The sequence below is a fragment of the Tachypleus tridentatus genome, chromosome 9, assembly GCF_004210375.1.
Source record: "Tachypleus tridentatus isolate NWPU-2018 chromosome 9, ASM421037v1, whole genome shotgun sequence".
Classification (NCBI taxonomy): Eukaryota; Metazoa; Arthropoda; class Merostomata; order Xiphosura; family Limulidae; genus Tachypleus; species Tachypleus tridentatus.
Window position 1 is genome coordinate 10832591 of NC_134833.1, and position 18152 is coordinate 10850742.

An 18152-nucleotide genomic window follows, 5' to 3' on the forward strand; every position below is an offset into this window, starting at 1 on the left:
GCGAATTTTAACACCTGTTATTGTTTGACAAAACCGCATTGCTTTCTTCTATATCGTGCGCTTTTGAAGGTGCTAACCATAACTTTTATATTTATTAAGACTATAATGTTTTAGGTAGCTGTCATTTTATTCACGTGTAATACGGTTCTCTTATACAGCAATATGTTCATTTATCTGTTTAAGAGCGCCATCTCTCAGAAACAAAGTAAACTAAAGCGATGACATTTAGTGAGTTTATTTCCCGCGTAATCAGGAACTCATGAAGTAATGAAATACGGAGCTAGTTGTACTGACGATTTTAAATATTTAGCAATTTCGTAGCAGGATGAGAAATGTTTAAAAAAACGCAGGAGAAAATTAAACGCAGCTTTCAGTCGGACGACTGGCTATAAACACTTAAACTTGCTCATGTTGGAACGCATTATTTCTCACCTAAGACGCATATTGCGGTTCGGCTGGCGTATGTTGCGCGGGGAAGAAAACATGGAAGTCAGAGGGTCTGGGAACAAGTTTTCGATCTTCCTTGTGCTCGTGCACCTATGGCTGTGCATTGGGGCTGAAGTTAGATATCGGAATGGTAAGATAATCTACTTGTTACGTGAATAACTTTGAATCATTTCTAAGATACGCTCATGTGTTTTAATAATAAAAATAGACGCCTCGAATATATAATATCTGTGAAGTTTTATGCAACAACAACGTAACAGGATTGTAGGTTTTCATATTTTGTAAAATGACGTAACATCGCTATGTTATATAGATATAGTTGTCTTAGTCTCTTATCGATATTCGAATATAATTCGTTGAATTAACAGATTTTTTTTGGAAGAGCTTTTATATTATAAGATGGTTTATTCTCTGTAACATGTTTAAAACATGTAGTTATCAGATCAAACTAGAAAGATAAATAATACATGTTAAGAGAGTTTATCAAGACGCTGTTCTGAAATCTCTGCTAAAGAGGGTTAGCGTATTTCTGTACGTACTATTCATGTACATGGCCAGGTAGTTAAGACGCTGGACTCCTAATCTTAGGGTCGCGGGTTCGAATCCCCGTCACACTAAACATGCTCGCCCTTTCAGCCGTGGTGGTGTTGTAAAGTGACAGTCAATCCCACTATTCGTTGGTAAAAGAGTAGCCCAAGAGTTGGCGGTGGGTGGTGATGACTAGCTGCCTGCATTATAGTTTGTTACTACTAAATTAGGGACGACTAGCGCAGATAGTCCTCGTGTAGCTTTGCGCGAAATAAAAAAAACAAACAATTCATGCTCAGCTATTACATGTGTTGTAATACGAAAGTACCATTTATTTTGACCGAAAATGACTAAACCATTGCGATAGAATACATTACGATAGCAAGAAACAGAAATACGCACACATATATATAATTTAAACATTAATAACGTCACGTTCACTCTCGGCTGGTTTTTGTAGAGGTCGTCTTTTATAACGCGCTTTTTACATAGAATCATTTCTGAAGTTATTTTTTTGGGAGAGATAGATCGAAATGTAAACTATTTTCAAGTAAAATGTTTTTGTAGTGTTGAAGATAATGTTTTTTTTGCTGTTAACTCAACAGATTGGGTTAAATAGTATTACTGTGTGATGCTCTGGAACGCAATTTATATTCTGTGTAACTTTGGTAAGGTGAATAACCCATTATAATTCAATTTATATATTTTATAAGTCCCCCCAAAAATGAAGCTACCAAGCGATAGATTGTCCTGTAGTTGAAATTAATTTTCTATTTTCATAGCAAATAGTTAGCTAAACAGTAAACATTCAAGTTATTGCTGAATATAAAACATTTTAGTGGTGAGTATATAATGTTATTATAAAAATTATCATATGATCATAAAAAATATTACGCAAATAAAACCGCCATGAGCTTATGCTTTAAAATATTAAATAAAAAACATTTTGACTGAAATAAAGCTGTGTCCATCTTTATAAACATATTAAGTTGTATTGTGAATGTCTTTTTACTTGATGTGTTATATGTACGTATTAAACTTAACCTTACAACATGCGAGATGGAAAACTCTCGTTGTATCTTTGATGTTTATCATCTCGAATACGAGTCTTTATACTTTTCTAGAGGGAAAAATAATAGTGCGTATTTCCAGGTATTATAATGTTTAGTTAATGAAATGTCAGAATCACAGCTAAGGAGATCAATCAACCTTTAAATACCTCGTCTATCTTTCCTTCTTTTTGTGGTTAAAACGCCAACCTGTACACTGCAATGGTTCGTGTGATGTCGATTAGGAAGAGAGTTTTGAACAAACGGGTCTCTCATCCACTAGTTGAAAGGTAGAGAATAATATAATTTCCGCTAGGCAGTCATTACGAGTTTCCATTCTATGGATGGTAGGATAAGCAATTATCTTTGTCTCGAACCAGAAATGGTGAGTGAGCGAGTAGCACAATAACCGAACTGAAAACAAAGAGAAAGGAAGGAGTAGGTATGGAAAGAGTATGGAAGGAGTAGGTGTGGAAAAAGTATAGGAAAAGAGTATATAAGTAGTATGGAAAAAAGTATGGAAAAAGGAAGTAGAAATATAAAAAGAAGTATGGAAATCGGAAATAAAATTAATGGAAGAAATATGGAAAAAGTAAGTATCGAAGAATATAAAGTATCGATTAAGTAAATCTAATGGAAAAATTATATAGAAGGAAAATATAAATCTGAAAATGGGAGTCATAAAAGTATCGGAATTAATGAAGAAAAAATCTCGAAAAATGGAATATCAAAAAAAAATATCGAAATGTCATCTAGGCGAGAAGTATCGAAGAAATATCGGAAAATATAGGAAATATCGATAAATATCGGTCGGCGTCGTCTCGATAAAATATCGAAAAGTCATCGAAATATATAATCGAAATCGATAATGTCATCTCGACAGAATGGAAGTCTCGAAATCTCCTCGAAGAAAGTCAATCGGAATCTCGATAAATAGAAATATCGAATCGAAAGTATCGGCATCTCGATAAAATCTCGGCATCTCTCGGCATCAGTCATCGGCATCTCGTCGGCATCCTCGAAACAAATAGAAATGTCGAAAATCAAGATCTCGAAGAATAAATCAATAAAAATATCGAAAAGTGATATCGGCATCTCTGGCGAAATCAGTCTCGGAAATCTCGGCATCAGGTCGAAAAAATAATGGAAAAAGTCGAAATAAATCGGCATCTCGAAGAAATCTCGGCATCGTATCGGCATCTCTCGAAAGCATTGAATCTCGGTCGTCGGTCGAAATATCGTCGAAGAAATCTCGAATAAATATCGGCATCTCGGCAAAATGCGTCTCGGCATCTCTCGAAATCATCGGCGTTAAATCTCGGCGTATCTCTCGAAAAATAGAATAATAGAATCGGAAATGATCTTCGTCGAGCTCGAAATGAAATATATATAGAAAAATATAAATTAATAGAATAAATATACTCAGAAGGAAAGATGGAATTAATGCGATGCAAAAAAGTATGGAAGAGATAAATTATCGAAATGATATGGAAAAATAGAATATAAGTGTATAGAATATAAAATGAAATCTAAAATGAAGTCGAAAGAAATATCATCGTCGAAAAAATATCGATAGAAAAAAGTCTCGGTCATCTCGAAAATAAATAATGAAGTCGATAATCGAAGTCTCGAATCTCTCGATAATGTCTAGAAATATAAGAAAAAGTAAATTAATAGAAAAATATAAATAGAAATAGGAAATGTATAGATAAATATAGAAAAAGTATTAAGGAAGGAAATAAAGTATAAATCGGAAAAATGCGTCTCGAAAAGTATAGTCATCTCGAAATCTCGAATATAAGAATAGAATCTCATCGGAATAAATATAGAAATATCGAAAAGTTAATCGATAAATTCGATAAGAATAAATATAAAGAGTAAAATATAGACAAATAAATGTAATAGAAAATCGGTATAGAAATAGAATAATAGATAAAGATCGTAGAAAAATGCAGTATAAATATATAGAAATAAATATTAATAGAGAAAGAATATAGGACAAATCGGCAATCTAGATATATAAATCGGTCTAATAAGAAATAGAATCGTAAATTAATAGAAATATCGAAAATCGAATATCGGAAAAAGTATAGAAGGCAAATATCGGCATCTCGGCATCGTGTCGAAATCTCGAAATCGAAAGTCTCGGCATCGATCGGGAAACATATCATGAAATAAATCTCGGCAAAATCTCGGCATCTCGAAGAAATAAGTAAATCGGAAATCGATACTCGGAAAATTAATAAACATCTCGAAATAAGTCGGCATAAAAATCGTCATCGAGAAATAAATCTCGAAATCAGTCATCGGCGTCTCTAAAAAAAATCTCGTCATCGGAATCTCAGAAACAGAACAAATCTCGAAAAATCCTCGATATTATAAGTCATGAATAAATCTCCGGAATCGTAATAGAAAAAATATCGGCGTCTAAATATCGGCATCTCCTCGATAAATCTCGGCATCGATCTCGAAATAAAGTCATCGGCGTCGATATCGATAAGTATCGGCGTCTCCTCGAAGAAATGGTCTCGGCGAAATATAGATAATAAATATAAATCGGCGTCTCGATAAAAATCGGCATCCTCGGCATCAGTCATCGGCATCTCGAAACAAGTCATAGAGAAAATCTCGGAATCGTCTCGGCATCTCGGCATCTGGAAGATAAGTCTAATAATCGGAAAGAATATAAAATAGTGATAGAAATCTCGATAAGTCATCAGGAAAAATCGACGTCATAAATATGATCGAAATCTCGGCGTAAGTCATCGAAATCTCGGCATCGAGTGTAGAGATAATAAATTCGTCTCGGCATTATCGGGAAAGAAATATCGATAAGTGTCTCGATAAGTCTCGGCATCTCTCGAAGAAATCGATATCCGATCTCTCTCGGCTAAATCTCATCATCTCGATAAATCTCGAAAAATCTCGAAAAATAAAATAAATAATAAAGTTCGAAGAAATAAATATCGGCATCTCGAAATAAGTCTCATCCTCGGCATCAGTCATCATCTCGATAAATCGATCATCTCCGTCGTCGAGTATCGTCTCGATCGTCTCGGCGAATCGATGTCATCTCGGAAATGGAATAAATATCGGCGTCGAATATCGGCATCTCTCAAATAAGTCTCGGCATCGGTCATCGGCATTGGAAAAATAAAATTATAAATATCGAAAATAGAGTGTAATAAACTCGAAAAATAGAGTATCGTCTCGGAAATAAATCTCGTGTCATAAATCATCGAAGAAATCGTCTCGAAATCTCGTCATCTCGGCATCTCAAATGCGTATCGGCGAATCTATCGGCATCGATATCGGCGTCTCTCGGTCATCATCGGCATCTCTCGAAATCGTCGGCATCCAGAATCTCGCGATATCAGGCATCTGGCGTAAATCTCGATCGGCATCTCGGCGAATAAGTCTCGGCGTCTCGAAGAAATAAATTATGAAAGCCATGGAAATCTCAAATCTATCGGCATCTAGAAAAATAAGTATAGAAGAAAGAAATCTCAGAAAAATGATATCGAAAATTCGGTCGGCATCTCGAAATCGATATCGAGAAAATGGCGTCGATACTCGGAAAAATGGTCGAAATAAATGTCGTGCTAGAAAAATGTCGAAATAAGTCTCGGCTCTCGAAAAAGTATCGGCGATGTCGGCATCGGTATCGGCTATCGGCATCGTCTCGGAAAATGATAAAGAAACCTCGGCGTCGTCTCGGCATCTATCGAAGTCTTCGATCTCGAAGAGTCTCGATGCCTCGGCTCTCGAATCGGAAAAGAAATCGCGGAAAAGCTCAGAATTATGAGAAAAAATATGCGATAGGTCATGGAAAAAATATCGAAGGCGGGGTATAGAAAGAGCATGGAAAATTATGGCAATCGGCATAAGCTAACGCAGGCATATTAACGAAGAATTCTCTCGCCCTCGTAATCGGCGGCATCAATAGGCCTGTCGGCATCATGATGATCTGGGCGTATCAAAATGACCTATCGGCAATCCCTAAATCGGCTCAGTATCGGCGTCAGTACCGACCTCGGAAAACATTATTTTGAATTCAGGAATAAATATAGGAAAGAGAGTTATAGAAAAATGAGAAAAAATATCAGAAAGGTAGTATGAAAAAATGCTATGAGAAATTATAGAAAAATATAGGAAATTAGATGTAGAAAAATGAAAGATAATTAATAAAGATTTAGGAAAAAGTATAAATACATCGAAAGTCAAGTGAAGGTCCAGTATAGAAATGCTCAGAAGTGTAAATTATAAAAATATAAAAAAATTAGAGTGTAAGAAAATATCGGAAGGAAGCCAAATTCTAAATATAGAAAGGTATTCTTAGAAAAATATGAAAAAATTAAATTATAGAAAAGTAAAATTCGAAAAATATGAAGAGAATCGTGAAATAACTCTCAGAAAGATATCGTTCATCTCGAAAAAAAATACTCAGAAAAATGATAATGGAATAATTCTCAAATGAAGTGTAAATTTGGAAGAGTCGGTGTAGAGAGAAAAGAAATATGGAAGAAGTAGTGTATAGGAAAAGAGTATAGACAGGTAAGTGTGGAAAAATATCGATGGAAGTGAGTCTCGAAAGTTTAGGAAGTAATTATAAGAATCTGGAATAGGAATTATGAAAAGTATGAAGGAGTAGGTGTAGGAATGAGTATATAGAAGAAATATGGGGAAATAAGTGGAAGAAGTAGTGTATGGAAAGGTAGGTGTAAAAAATATAGGAAAGAGTATATGGAAATATAGAAGATAGTGTGGAAAAGAGGAATCATAGAAATATGGAAAGATGATAGAAAATTATCAAAAGGAAGTAAATTATCGGAAAAAGTATAGGTAAATTCATAGAAGTATATAAGAGTATTATCGAAAAATCAAGGCATTGAAGAAGCTCCTCAGGAAAGATATATAGAAAAAGTAATATGGAAGAATGAGTATAGGAAATGTATCTGGAAAGAGTAAATTATGGAAAAAGTGGAAGAGTAGGTGAATATTATAGATAGTGGAGTGGAAAAGAGTATAGGAAGAAGGAGGTAAGTAGAATAAATCCTGGAAAGGATTATAAGAAAGTATGAAGGAAATGGAATATGGGAGGAAGGAATGATTATAGAGTAGGAAAGTGGAATTATGGAAAATATGGAAGGAATAGAATTATGAAATAGGTCTAAATATAGGAAGGTGATATAGAAAAATGAAAAGTAGGTGTGAAAAATATGGAAGGAAGGCTGGAAATATGATTAATAGGAAAATATAGAAGGAGTAAATTATAAGGAAAATTGGTCATAAATATATGAAGGAAGTAAATTTAATAAGAAAAATATATGAAGAAAAAACATGAGAGTAAGGAATAGAAAAGAAGTATGAAGAGTAGTCTGAAAAGAAAGAGCATATAGAAAAAATCTCAGGAAATGAGGTATAAAAAATACATAGAAAGAGTAGAATTATGGAAGTAGATCTCGATAGAAATATCAAGAAGAGGCAAGAATCGCACTCAGGAAAAAGTATAGATCTAGATAGGTCATAAGATCTCGGAATAAATCTGTGAAACCTCGGGAAATAGGCTCCTGGGATGATCAGGCCTATCGGCAATCGAGAAGGAAGCATAATCATCCAGGAAATTCTCGGCAAGAGTGGCGCCCTCGGAAAGAGGCCATGAAGGAGATCGGAATCCTGGAAAAATCGGAAAAGGCGTCAAACGAAATTCCTGGAAAAGAGTGAAATCTCGAAAAATGTCGTATAAGGCTATAGGAAGCCAAGTATAGAAAGTCGGAAAAAAGCAGTGTCGGAAATATCGGCGAACTCTAGAAAATGGAAGATAGGAGTAAATTCTGGAAAGGAATCGGCGTCTTGAGAAAATATCGCGTATCTCGGGAATGCAGGTCTCTTGGGCCAGAATATGGCGAATCTCGGAAGGTAGATCTCGATAAAAAATCTCTGGAAAATTATGGAGTATCTGGGAAGGAGTAAATCATGGAAATAGGTCAGGCGAAAAATGCTCAGAAATGAGTGTCGAAAAAAGTTAAGATAGGTAATGGAAGAATGAAATTATGGAAAAAATCTCGATAAATTCATGAAGAGTCAGTATCGAGAAATATCGTGAAGATGATCTCGAAAAATATAAAGGAGTAGGTCGGCGTCGAACTCCTCGAAGTCGATATGAAATATATGGGGAAAAAGTAGAATTAAAATGAAATAGGTATGGAAAAAGAGTATAGAATATGAAAAACGGTCGATAATGAAAAATATGGAATGAGTAGGTATGGAAGGAGTATGGAAGATGCTGGAGTAGATATAACTGGTGAATTTATTGTTTCGATTTTTGTCAGTTTTCATTCAACGTTTTGTCCTCATAAGAATTTCCTGGTTTTCTTCGTTTTTAGAACAATTAAATACGAAATCAAAGGAAGCATTTCATTATCATCTGGTAGAAATGCAGGGATTTCCCAAATGGATCTGCGGTAAATCTGAAGGCTTATAATGCTATAAGCCAGCTTTAGATACATGTGGTGAGAACAGCACAGGTAGAATACATCGTTTAGCTTTGTTTGATAATACAAAAAACGATATCTTTGTTGGTAACAAGAGCAGCCCAAAAGTTAGCGGTGGGTGGTGATGACTAGTTGCCTTTCCTCTAATCTTACACTGCTAAATTAAGGATAGTTAGCGCAGATAGCCCTCGTGTAACTTTGCGCACAATTCAAAACAAACAAATAATACAAACAATATCTTGCCTTCTTAGTTTTACATTTTATATATATCAATATGCTTATTTGTATTTTTGAATTTCTCGCAAAGCTACACGAGGGTTATCTGTATTAACCATCACTAATTTCGCAGTGTAAGACTAGAGGGAAAGCAACTAGTCATCACCACCCACAACCAATTCTTGGGCTACTCTTTTATTAACGAATAGTCGTATTGGCCGTACATTATAACGCCCCAGTGGCTAAAAGGGCGAGCATGTTTGATATGACGGGGATTCGAATCCGTGACCCTCAGACCACGAGTCCAGCACTCTAACCGTCTTGTCATGCCGGGGCAAAAGTATACTATAGATAGGGTTTTGTTCATGTATACCTAAGCACAAAGCTATACCATGGGCTATACCTTCTATGCTCACCATTGACACCCGATTTTGAAAGTCTTCAGACCTACTGTGTGTGTTTTGGGAGAGGGTTATAACATATGTTATAACATATGTTATATCATTCTTTACCAGCAGTATTTGAATTGATGTAACACGAATTAGGGTTAAATGTGAAACAGTTCTAGCTACATCAGTGAGTTATTTCCAATCTTTTGTCATAACAAAATGCACACCTGAAGAAGCTTGTCTGCGGGACGTCAGTTAAAATAAATTTATTTCTGTACTCTCGTTTACGGACACACGAGAACTGATAGGTTTTGTATTTGTTACCACAAAAAAATATCAAAATATAGGCATTGAGTGACAAGAAATAACACATTAATATCAATAAATACACAAATCATCCATCTATTCATCCGTCCGTCCTTCTGTATGTTTATCTATCTATTTGTCAATATGCCTGTTTATATCTCTATTAATAATAAGTTTCCTCCACAAACCGTAGAAAACATTATACGCACACACGTAGACAGAAAGCAAAATCAACCAACTAAAGTAAATACAGCTCACGAATCAAAAAACCACGAAACCATATACTGCTGTATACCATATATTCCTGACATCAGCAAATAAATAACCAACATTTGGCAAAAACTAGTAACAAAATATGACATTCCAGTTAATACCAAATTTATTCAAAAACCAGGCACAAAACTGAAGTCTATACTATGTAAAAACTACACTGACAAACACCACACCAACATTATTTATAAAATACAATGTGATAACTGCCACGACTTCTATATTGGAGAAACAAGTAGAAAAATGGAAACCAGATTCAAAGAACATAAAAAGTCACCTTCACACGTTTTCGAACACTGCAAGTCAAATAAACACAACATAACCATAGAAAACACCCAAATACTAAATAAAGAAACAAACATAAACAAACGCAAAATTAAAGAAGCCTTACTTATACAACAACTTACACCCAAAATAAAACAATAAAAGGGAACGCCTTTATACCTATATTAATATAATAAAATAAATAAAATAATATATTCAAACATCTAATACCGCCCTCTACATTCCGACACTCAGTTACACAACCCCTTTCAAACATGTGGTCAGCTTCTGGTCAGTTACCTCTTTCTTTGTGAACCTGACGATGACCGAAGAAGGTCGAAATGTTGTTCGCTCTTCTATGTAAAATATTTTCTCAACCCAAACGAGCCGTTTTTGCATATAAATGTGTGATATCCTGTTAACCAGTAACTGTATGATATCCTGTTAACCAGTAGCTGTGTGATATCCTGTTAACCAGTAGCTGTATGATATCCTGTTAACCAGTAGCTGTGTGATATCCTGTTAACCAGTAGCTGTGTGATATCCTGTTAACCAGTAGCTGTATGATATCCTGTTAACCAGTAGCTGTGTGATATCCTGTTAACCAGTAGCTGTATGATATCCTGTTAACCAGTAGCTGTATGATATCCTGTTAACCAGTAGCTGTGTGATATCCTGTTAACCAGTAGCTGTGTGATATCCTGTTAACCAGTAGCTGTGTGATATCCTGTTAACCAGTAGCTGTGTGATATTCTGTACTTAAGTTGAAATTAATGAATGTTTGAATTGTTTGAAATCGAGCACAAAAACTACACAATGGAGTTCTGTGGTGTGCCTACCATCGATACAGAAACTCGGTTTTTAGCTACATGATGCTTCAGACGAACGGCTGAGACACTAAGTAGATCGGGACACAATTGAAAAAAAAAAGATTAAAAAGTCTGTTTTGAAGACAAAAGAGAAGTAAAAAGAAAGTGGAATCTGGACTTTTCCATCGTCCGGCAAGATCTCCGTTAGAAAGTGACATATAAACAAAACTATTTTTTGCTTGTCCACCCTGGAGTGTGTAATAACAATCACAGCAGTCAAGTTTTGGTTAGAAAATAATTCAAATAAAATAATATTTTAGACGAATACTGGATGATGACGTAATTTTAAACTTCCATGTTATAACTGTTCTGTCACACTATCCGAGGAAAGGAGTGTCAGGCTGTTTATAATATTTGAATGTTATAACTGTTCTGTCACGCTATCCAAGGGAAAGGGTGTCAGATAGTTTAAAAATGTATATCAAAATGGCTGGTATGGGTATTAAAACTTTTATTAAGGTAAAGTGGATAACAACGTTTTGACCTTCTGAGGTCATCTGACCTCTTTGTTAACTTGAAGATTGCCTTACGAGGTGAAACGTTGTTCTCTACTTTATTTTAATAAAAGTTTTAATACCCATACCAGACATCTTGAGAAACATTTTTTGGTGTTCTCATCGTCACGAGATATTTTAAACTTCCGGTGTATATCGCACCCCTCGCTAGTATGGATTTACAACACTACAATCAGGGGTTCGAGCCCCCTCGGTGGGCTCAGCAGATAATCTGATGTGGCTTTGCTATAAGAAAAATACACACACAGTATATATTTTTGGCTCGGCATGGCCAGGTGAGTTAAGGCGTTCGACTCGTAATCTGAGGGTCGCGGGCTCGAATCCCAGTCGCACCAAACATGCTCGCCCTTTCAGCCGTGGGGGCGTTATAATGTGACGGTCAATCCCACTATTCGTTGGTAAAAGAGTAGCCCAAGGTTGGCGGTGGGTGGTGATGACTAGCTACCTTTCCTCTAGTCTTACACTGCTAAATTAGGGACGGCTAGCGCAGATAGCCCGCGTGTAGCTTTGCGCGAAATTCAAACAATCAAATCATTGTATATCTGTTCTGTCGCAATATCAGAGAGAAGGAGTGTTAGGTAATTTAAAAGTTTATTTAAATATATCTATAGTAATTTAAGAACGAAGAAGTTTTGATATGCTCATTTGGAGGGTCGTGGCATAAATTTAAAACCCTCGACCAAAGAAAGATCTAGAATCATATAGTAGTGACACTTGTAGTTATCTCTTCCATATACTTGATGTACTTTTGTACGATTCCAGAAAGTATTCAGTTTCAATAGTAAAGAAAACCAAAATTAAGAGTAACAGATATTTCTACTTATTGCAAAGGAAATTCATATGTCATAGGGCGTTGTAGCCTACAGAGTGCATAATTTTTCTCGTGATTCATGGCACGCGCACGTTTTACTTACATCACAATAGTAAAAACTGTGATGTTAATCGTCCTTTATGTGACGTCATTTTAATGTCTATTGACTGACTGAGAGACAACACAGTACTTACTGTATAGTGGTGCGATTGGGTAAAACAGGTGAACCTTCATAGTAACTTATTCGTAGCTGATTTGAGATAAAAATTATTAGAAAATAATGTGCTATTTTTTACAGTTTGTTGCTCCTTTAACACAGTCTCACAAACTAGTAATGTCCCCTAACACAATAGCACAGCTGTTGAGACATTGTTAACGAATTAAAATTATTCAATGTTAATTTTTTTCCGTTCTGTTTACACCTTTTCATGTAAAGCTTTGACGAAACCATTCAACATTTAAATTACGTATATTTTATGATAATCCTAAAAAAACGAATACAGGTAGGAAGTCACTATAAGAATATTTAACTAAAATATAGCCAGAAAGGATGTGTTTGTACAGAAGAATGGAATATCTTTGTTGTATCATAGCTACAATAACAATGTAATGTTTTAAACCATTTCTTCTGTTTATTTATGCCGGACATTTGACTAAAGCTACACAAGGGGTACCTGTGTCCGTTATTTTGAAGTGATAGACTAGAAGGAATGCAACTAGTCAACAGTCAAGTCTTTGGCTCTTTCACTTGAATCGTGGATTTGACAGTCACACTTATTACGCAACCACAACCTCTAAGTGTGAGACATGATTTTGCAGCAACGGAACGCGAACCGCGGATCCACAATGTAGCTCTTTAATCGTTTGCCCCAGTCCGGCTCCCAAATAATTTCGATACTAAGTTAAACATTACAATATACTTTAAATTATTTTTCTGCTTTTCTATATACAGAAATTGATAGGACAGGTGGTTAAGGCGCTCGAATGGTAATCTGAAGGGCGCGGGTTCGAATCCCTGTTCCACCAAACAAGCTCGCCACTTCAACCGTGGGGGTATTATAAGGTGACGGTCAATCCCACTATTCGTTGGTAAAAGAGTAGCCTAAGAGTTGGCGGTAGATGTTGATGACTAGCTGCCTTCCCTCTAGTTATTCACTGCTAAATTAGGGACGGCTGGTGTAGTTTTGCGCGAAATTCGTAACAAACCAAACCAGTCAGCCGTGGGGGTATTATAATCTGACGGTCAATCACCCCATTTGATTAGAGTGTTCCAAACGTGGACACTATTTAACAGCGAAAAAGACCTCGACCGTATTTTGGGAAAAAAAAAGTTCGACCTTGCTTTATTACTTTTGTTGAACTCTCACATGATCTAAGTACTCTCACATGATCTAAGTGTTACAAACACAGTTCTGTGCGAACCGTGCAAAATTCAGGGTCGAATCCCGAATTTTAGGTGGTATGTAAAATAACCTCATCGTGTAGAATTCAACCAACGTCTTTTTTTTTTTTTTGCTTTACGTGACGAACCTTGAATTTTAGAGATTTTAAGTAATTAAGTCTACTCCTGAAACATGGGATGTATGAACAAGTTCTCAGTGTTCAACCTACGAAGAGATATTTTGGAAGAACAAAATTTCTGTTCAAGCTTTTTTTTAGGTAAGTAACACACTTTTTGATGATGTTCAGTGTATATTTATTAGTTATTTCTTTGTTATTTCAGAAGACGAAGATCGTTGTAACAAGACAGTGGACATTCATCAATCAATTTCCAACCCACCCGTTACCGATACAAACCGAGGACGCCCTCTACACTGTAACTACGAAATCAGAGTACGACCAGCACGAGACGACTGGGTTATATTCGTCAAATTCATTAGACTGCGGGTGGGTGAAACAAGCTCTGACCGTCGTCAGTGCTTAGGAGGTCATCTGCAGATTATAGATGGATTTAGAAACAGCAATACCACCAACAAAGAATCTCCGGGGTTCTTTTGTGGTGAGATCGACTCACCAAAGACGTTCATTTCCGAAACACCTTACGTTAAGATCGTGTTTCATGTGGACGCGTACGATGAAGGAACGTTTTTACAGTTTATGGCCAACGTTGAGCGTCAGAGCGAAGTTCTAGAGCGCTATGGGCAGTATCCTTACGTCTACCCTCACCGGAGAGGACAACCAGTTCCTGACACGTACGCTGCGAACGTGTCTTTAAAGACTGTTCTTCCTCCGACCGATGCTATGTCCAATCTCCTGGTTATCCTGGAGTTTATCCTCCAAACCTTCAGTGTAAATACCACCTTAGCGTTCCAAAAGGCGTAATTGGCTTGGAACTCCAGACGTTTGATGTAGATGGCCAAGGATGTGACAGTCTCTTGTACTGCTTTCCAAGACCAGTTACAACTACTACAGGAGAGTGTCCTTTTGACTACGTCCGTATTCATGACGGTCCAAGTGTTTCACATCCCGTGATTGTCACCTTGTGTGGAAGAGGTCGCCTGAGGTCCAACATAATGGATCGAGTTCAGTGCTGCTTGTACGCTTCACTACATCTCCAGCTGGTCCACTACTGAACACGGGATTTCATTTTAAGGCTTATGAGATATACGACAATGATAATTCTGAGCCACTGGAGCTAAAAAATGGCAGTTGCGTTGTAGAGAAATACCTTGAGGAAAACGAGGACTATCTTTTTCTAGCCTCAGGTCATGGTATCCTGAGAACACCACGTGCACATACAAGTTTAGAGTGGACGAGAACGAAATAATTGCTTTGGATTTTTTTATGGTATAGGGTCGAAAGGGTCACGCTATGTGAGGATTCACTTAAAATATATGACCATTATGAGGCTGACCCCAGATACATTATTGTTAAACTCTGTGACATGAATCGGCCACAAACTGAAGAGTCGCGAAGGGTTTATGAAAGCAGTGGCCCTATGATGTTTCTTGAATTTATTGGCAAAACGGGTTCTTTGGAGGTTCCTCTCTCAGCTATAAATTTCAGGTGAAGAGGCAGAAGAAAGCATCTCAAAACGGAATTCTTTCTACCCCTTCTTGCAACCAAGTGCTGTCAGTTGACTCCACAAAATCCGGGATCATTGCAGTGAGCAAAAGTGATTTATTGTCCATTGAAGAAAAAGAGTTTATAGTGTGCAATTATACATTCGTTGCTAGCAGTATTTCCCAAGGGCGAGTTATTATCAACAATTTTGGCTACTTCAGACCTGGCTGTGACAGCTGCCGAGGAAATGATTACAATTGGATTTCAGTACATTCCCTTTTACCAGAGGAAGATAGCTTCTGCTTCTGCGAAGTCGACAAACCTTCTACATTCAGATTAACGTCACTAGGGCCTCGTCTGCTTCTTGTAACACATTTCACCAGACCTTCGAGACAACAGTTCTCGAGTTTGATCGACAAGGAGCCATTTCTACAAATTGACTATAGATTTGCTGGAGAGTCTCGGTGTGCACAAGAACACGTGGAGCTCGAGCTTCAGGGTGAGATTAATTTCCCTACATACACGTCTGGATCAAAGCAGGCTGGCCTTCTTTATTGTCGTTGGTCAGTACCAGTGTTTCACGGAATGGACGTATCTTTTGTTGTCCAAAACCTCTACCTTCCCGGTAACTGTAGCACCAATTATCTTGCAGTGGCTAGCACTTATTTCTGTGAGGACACTTCTAGAAGCACGGATCGCAGTCTTGTTATTGAGAACGGGGATATTGATGCAGGGAATGTGATCGTGGAATTCCGAACCACGGATGCTTCCAATAGTAGCTTCAATCTCGTCTTCACCCAGCTGAAGATGCTTCCTTCGTCTTCGAGTTCAGATTCTCTGGTTTCCTTGGGAAAAGAATGCGAGTTTCTCTGTGCACCAACTATGGCCTGTTTAAAGAAGGAACTCGTATGCAACGGTGTTCCAAACTGCCCAGTTCTTGATTTTTACGACGCTGGTGGCGTAACCTCTGATGAAGCTAACAGTCTGTGCTATGCTGAGAAAGTTGCTTTTCCGTACTACTGGTGGGTTGTAGGCGCTGCAGTAGCAATTTGTATATGCGCTGTCTTCTGTTTTGCTGTTTCTTTGTGTCGAAGATGGCAAACAGGAAGGAAAGGACTGTGAAATTTCAGTGTTACTTCATCCTTCCCAGGTGCTTTTCTGCTTCTGTACTATTGACTAGAAAGAAAGACAATCCTACTCAGTATTAAAAACAGTTACATGCATTTGTGCCAAATTAGTGTTATTTATTTATACTGCTTAAAGATGCCCGAATGCTTAACTTTTTGAGGTTCTTCTAACCAGTTTTGCAGGAGTGTGATGGTAGTTGTGTCAATCTTCTAACCAGTTTTGCAGGAGTGTGATGGTAGTTGTGTCAATATACTTCTCAACTTCTTCACTGCTTCTTGTTGTTTGTTTTATAACTTTGCAATATTGTCACTTATCCATGCACTTTCCAAATAAAATTTTATTATAAAAGTGGTGTTATTGGTTCACGTGTTACAGCGTAACGAGGTCGTACTGTGATCTCATTGTTATTTCTTAAATCAATTTTTTTTACACTTCCGATTATGAAGAAGTGAGACACCGAAACGTGTTGAATGAACGAGCCTGTTCAAAGTCTCGTGGTTTTTTCTGTATACTGCAAATTACGGAGCAAATGTTTTATTGTACCTCGAGACTGGAGACAGTCTCATTTTAAAATACTTGTCGTTTTTCATTAAACGTTGAGATATCTCTTATTTAGATAAAGCTATGATGTTATCAAATATGTTCAGGTGAGCTAATAAATGTCATTAGCTCTACTCTCGGCCCGGCATGGCCAAGCGTGTTAAGGCGTGCGACTCGTAATCTGAGGGTCGCGGGTTCGCATTCCTATCGCGCCAAACATGCTCGCTCTTTCAGCCGTGGGGGCGTTATAATGTGACGGTCAATCCCACTATTCGTTGGTAAAAGAGTAGCTCAAGAGTTGACGGTGGATGGTGATGACTAGCTGCCTTCCCTCTAGTCTTACACTGCTAAATTGGGGACGGCTAGCGCAGATACCCCTCGAGTAGCTTTGTGCGAAATTCCAAAACAAACAAACAAACAAACAGCTCTACTCTCCATTAACAACGTAAAATTCGTATTAACATCATGTATGTAATGTTACTATAAGCATCTTAGAGATGTATGGACCAATGAAAAGTGTGTAGAAAGATTTATTTGACCAAACAAAGCAAGGTGAACTCATTACTCCCCTTAGGATCGTGGATGCTCTATGTTTCTAGATTAAAGTTAATGTATTCTTATGATTTTACCGAGACAAGTGTTCCTACTTTTGATACGTTTTAATTAGAACAGATTGAAAGGTTGGAAAGGGAGCTTAGGCCTTCTGGCCTCTTTGCTTCCTGCGTCACAGCATCTGAACAACTAAGACAAGTACCGGTGATTTTACTAATTACGATGAATGATACATTATTAGTTATTAAACTTACTAGTCAGAGCTGGTTGGTTTAGTCTTTAGTTAACTCAAGTTATAACATTACAGAATCAGCTGTTATACTTACCAGTCAGAATTGGCTTATTTAGTTTTCAATTAACTCAAGTTACAACAATACAGAACCACCTGTTATACTTACTAGTCAGAGCTGGCTGGTTTAGCTTTCAGTTAACACAGGTTATAACAATACAGAACCACCTGTTATACTTACTAGTCAGAGTTGGCTTGTTTAGCCTTCAGTTAACACAAGTTATAACAATACAGAACCACCTGTTATACTTACTAGTCAGAATTGGCTAATTTAGTCTTCAGTTAACACAAGTTATAACAATATAGTACCACCTGTTATACTTACTAGTCAGAGTTGGCTTGATTAGTCTTCAGTTAACACAAGTTATAACAATACAGAACCACCTGTTATACTTACTAGTCAGAGTTGGCTTTTTTAGCCTTCAGTTAACACAAGTTATAACAATACAGAACCACCTGTTATACTTACTAGTCAGGGAGTT

The 18152-nt window shown here is 37.0% G+C and overlaps 1 pseudogene across 1 annotated transcript; it reads left to right on the plus strand.

Annotated features, from left to right (window-relative positions):
- The first annotated feature begins 218 nt into the window (after positions 1–218).
- On the plus strand, positions 219–16630 carry LOC143224753 (zinc metalloproteinase nas-39-like; annotated as a pseudogene). The gene is made up of 2 exons (XR_013013429.1): positions 219–577; positions 13882–16630. The product of XR_013013429.1 is annotated as a zinc metalloproteinase nas-39-like (transcript).
- The last annotated feature ends 1522 nt before the right edge of the window (positions 16631–18152 follow it).